The following is a 4,949-nucleotide window of genomic DNA, read 5'->3' on the forward strand; positions in this document are numbered from 1 at the left end:
GATGTCTGGCGGTGGTGTTTAGTTGCCTTGTACGAATGAAGAAAAATGAAGAAGAAAAAGAAAGAATATGTGGGTGTGGGTGCTAGTTCATTGTACGAAAAAAATATGGAGTGAAATTTGCACTTCGTTAGCTAAAATTTGAAACCGCAAATAGGCACCTTTTTTCAGTAGAAGCAAGACTTTTTATTAAATCGAGTCTGGCTCATAGTTACCGAATTATAAGATTCTACCAAACACAGAGTAGAATTTGGCCAAACAATCTTCCTTGTAGAGAATAGTGCCTTTCTAGCTAAGGAGTCGGTTACAGAATTACTCTCCCTAGTAAGGGTGTCAATCGGTTAGGCTGGGTCAATCTCGGTTGGACCTAGCCAGGCCTGGCGGGCCTATGCCCTCGGACCATGACCTAGCTATTTAAGGAATGAGTAAGTCTCGGTCGATGTCCTGTTAGGCTTGGTTGGGTTCTGGACTTTAATCGGGCTTCTCCTAATCGGGCTATCAACTGGCTTTAGACGGGGTAATATACCAATAAAGCCTTAAACGGGTCTTAAATGGTCTTTACTTTTCTTAGATTCAAGATACTTTAATTTATTTTATTAAATTATCAACAATTTTAAAAAGATAGTATACTTAATTACAATCAATAATTGATAAAAATATCAATATATACTATATTCTATCCCAAAAAATTTGAAATACCTTTATAAATGTTGGGGCTTGTAAAAGGGCTAGGCCGGGCTGGTCGAGAGGCCCATTGGACTTATCCCTTGGATCGTGTACTACCTATTTATTAACGGGCTGGGCTTAGGCCCATCACGTTTATAAATCAGGCCCGTCTAGGTCGGGCCATAAATGTGTCGGGTTTGATCGGGCCTACCGGTGCAGGCTTGGAATTGACACCAGCACAAATTGAAAAATACATTCTTAAAAAAAATAAAATATGAAGAAATATAAAGAAATATACTCAACTCTTGTTTATAAGACTCAAATTATTGTGACAACACCTTGTAAAATATTTTTTATATTTCGGCACAGCTGAACATGAAAAATCCAAAATAATAACAACAATAGTAGTTTAAGTCACAGCAACTTTACTAAATTCTGATTTCGAAGCTGATATTTTACACATAAGGATGAGGAGGATGAAATTTGGCTTGCATCAGAGTAACTGCAACACCTGCTGGCAGCCAATAAAATGGAATCTAAAAGAGTATTTTTGGAAATACCTAAACTTAGGAGAGTATGTATGAACTTAATAGAGAAGCCAATTATTCCAGTTCATTGTTGCTAGCAGGGGTTACAGCGACGTAGCAGCCAAAGTTTTTACAAAGATGAAAGGGCGTCCTCTTTCATTCAACTGACTCCACAATACTCCACCGGTGTCTCATCAAAAGACATCTTCGTCTCACTGAAATCTGGCATCTCTGCCCGTCTCCATCTTCCAAACCTCCACAATCAAGATGACAAGAAGAAGCTACCTCTCCTTATCTACTTCTATGGTGGAGGCTTCTGCCTTGAATCCACCTTTTCCTTCCTTGTAACATGACAACTTAATCTCCTCGCCTCCCAAGCCATGAGGGCATTGCTTGCCCTCATGGTGTTAAAATCTCTCTCTCTCTCTCTCTCTCTCTCTCTCTCTCTCTCTCTCTCTCTCTCTCTCTCTCTCTCTTAATGCCTTCCTTTTATTTTCGCCTACAATTGGAGGAAATCGAAGCAAAACTTTTACCATAGACTTCATTACCACGGTTTTGGGACTACCATATATCATACATCCTCATATGATATATGATAGGTAATTTGTATTAAATTCAATTTGTAATTTTTTCTTCTTCCCTTTAAAAAGCAACAGTTTGATGGAATAGTTGGTTCAATGAGTATTTTATTTTCTTTTCATTATATATAAAATAAAATATGTCTAATGTTTTAATTTTTTTACATTTAAATAAAGGTAAGAAAAATTAAATGAAATAATGGTGAAGTTAAAAATAAAAATAAAATAAAATAAAGTAAATTAAAAATCTTTTGAATTGTTTAGATAGAGCAAAGGCTAGTGATGTCTTCAAAAATGAGATGGCCTTTGTGGTCGCCACTTCAAAGAGTATCTCGGTATTAAGACAAACTTTGAAACAGAATTTTGAAAGTAATTTGTGGATTAGAATAAGTAAAATCTTAGTAGAGGGCCAAAGACCCCTACTCCTCAATCCTCGTGGAACCCATAACTTTTGGCATTTTTATTAGATAAAAAATAGATTGCCACAATCCATGTGTAAGACGTAATCTATTTCCAAAAGAAGCTCTTCTCGCACGTCTCTCTCTATTTGAAAATCTCTCACATTTTTTTTTCTTAAGATACTATTTGCTTTAATTTCGTTTCTATCTACCAAACATAGCCTAGGGCTTAATGTTATTCGTTTTCTTTAGTTAGAAAATAAAAAACAAAACTTGAAAAGTTATTAAAGGATCGAGTTCTTAAGGCCATGGTGAATGGGGGCCACGTACAAGCATCATGATCATATCCAACATGCCCAACACGTTTTATGGGGAGAAAGGCATGGGAAGTGACAGAGGTCACATTTAGATCGTCCCATCATTCAATGATGGGTGAAGAAGAACTTTATTTTTTTCTTAATAAGAAAAACTGTCTTAAGTTAATTAGACCAAGGTCTCCCTCCCTCCCTTTTTCATTTATAAAGCCCCGCCGCAAGTCACAACAACCTACTAAAAGTCTTAATTACTAGCTGCATTGATTTTGACAAAGATGAATCAAGTTCTCATAAGATTCTGATTTACACATATGAAATCCAACTAGAATCCACAACCAGGCTAGATTTTGTGAGTGGATAGAAACAATGAGAATCGAAATATTCTCGTAAGGGAATCTGATCCGCACTCAATTTTAACCCTTGATATTTTACAAATTTAAGAAAAAAGATATTTCATGATATGGCACAACTTTGTCCTTCAATTAATTAGACTCACCCTTACTTTCCCCATAAGCATGGATTTAAGGGATGGTATCGATATTGGTATAGGAATCTACTGGATCAAATCGGATTGCAGACATCAATCAGTTTTGTCCTTGTGTTTTTTTTCAATGTAAAATCTTTTTACTATTTTACCCTTAAAACATACAGGTAACTGATCCAGGTCGGTCAGGGATTAATGATCGATCTCAACCATTATCAACATGATACAGCGGGTATGATACCGATGCTTGTCTCTCCCTTGTCGTCCAACTCATATCCAGTCGCCATGGATTCCAACAACGAAGAAGTAGCACAAGAGCATTTCCCTATCATTCGTGCCTACAAAAATGGACAAGTCGAGCGACTCGTGGGTTCAAAATTTGTCCCTCCGCTGGACGATCCACAAACCGGTGTCTCATCAAAAGACATCATCATCTCACCTGAATCCGGCATCTCTGCCCGTCTCTACCTCCCAAAAGATAACAAGAAGAAGTTACCTCTCTATGTCTACTTTCATGGTGGAGGCTTCTTAATCGAATCTGCATTTTCCTTCCTTGACCACCGATATCTTAATCACTTCGTCACCCAATCTAACATTGTCGCTGTCTCTGTCAAGTACCATCTTGGCCCAGAACACCTCCTCCCAGTAGCCTATGACTGTTGGACCGCAATTCAACGGGTTGCAGCCCATGCCAGAGGCGGCGGCGGCTACGATATCACAATCGCCGCCGCCCCAGAAACCTGGTTGACCACTCACGCATACTTTGATCGAGTCTTCGTGGGTGGCGAAAGTGCTGGAGGCAAGATAGCCCACAACGTGGCTATGCGTGCAGGCGAGAATGGCTTGCCTCATGGTGGTGCTCGCCTCGTGCATCCATTTTTTTGGGGATCTGATCCAATTGGTTCAGAATTGGCTGCGGATCCAAATCATAGAGCATTTCAGGAGAGTCACTGGAAGTTAGTTGTACCGTTTAGTTCTAGAATTGATGATCCGATGATTAATTCGATGGCAGCGGGGCGTTGAGCTTAGCTGAGCTAGGATGCTCGAGGGTGCTTGTTTGTGTTGTCGGTGAGGATGTGTCGGGAGATACGGGAAAATCTTTATTGGGAAGAGTGTTGAGTAGGGGTGTCAAAAAAGTCCCGTCAATCCAAACCAATCTTAGTCCGCCCTGAGGCCGAACAGGGTTTGGGCTGAGATTTCAGCCTATAGGGTGAGGTCTCAACCCAGCCCAACCTAAACCAACTATGTTTATTAAGTATATAATCATATATATATACTAATAATTATTAATGGGTACTTATAGAAAAAGGTCTTTCGTTTTCTACAATTTACACATATACGAAAACTTTGGTCTTTGGCATCTACAATGCATCAAGATCAAGCAACCAAGTAATCGATGGTATTGGGTTGGACTGAATTAGGTTAAACCCAGTGCAATCAGAGTTCATTAGGGCTGGGTTTGGTTGGGCTAAACCCAATACGGTCAGGCCTGGCTAAGATATCTCAATCCGACCTAGGCCTAGGCTGGGTTAGGATTGAGTTAAGAGACCTTAGGGTTGGACCGGGTTTAGTGTTGAGAGATAGGGAAAAACTTTATTAGGAAGAGTTGAAGAAGAGTGGATGGAAAGGAGAGGTGGAGTTGTTTGAGATTGAAGGAGAGGGTCATGCTTTCCAAATCTACAATCCTGTTAGTGAAAATGCTGTGGTTATGATCAAACGTTTGTCTTCTTTTCTGAATTCCAATTGAGTAGAAATGTAAGTTTCTCTTTTCTTTATTTGTGGAATTGTTGGCTTTTCCTATTTTATTAGTGCCTTATAATGATAGTTCATATTTTATTGTGGAATTGTTGGCTTTTCCTATTTTATTAGCCTATCATTTTGAGGTGAGAACAAGTTTTTGTTTGATTGATCCACAAGCATGGTTCTAACTTCTAAGTATTGATATTTGATTTGGGCGATCCATATCGGTTTGGCATATATTTGTT

The 4,949-nt window shown here is 38.9% G+C and overlaps 1 pseudogene; it reads left to right on the plus strand.

Moving 5' to 3' along the window:
* Positions 1-3,249: 3,249 nt before the first annotated feature.
* LOC122077886 lies at positions 3,250-4,711 on the plus strand (annotated as a pseudogene).
* The last annotated feature ends 238 nt before the right edge of the window (positions 4,712-4,949 follow it).

The sequence above is a fragment of the Macadamia integrifolia genome, chromosome 5 (assembly GCF_013358625.1).
Source record: "Macadamia integrifolia cultivar HAES 741 chromosome 5, SCU_Mint_v3, whole genome shotgun sequence".
NCBI classification, from domain to species: Eukaryota; Viridiplantae; Streptophyta; class Magnoliopsida; order Proteales; family Proteaceae; genus Macadamia; species Macadamia integrifolia.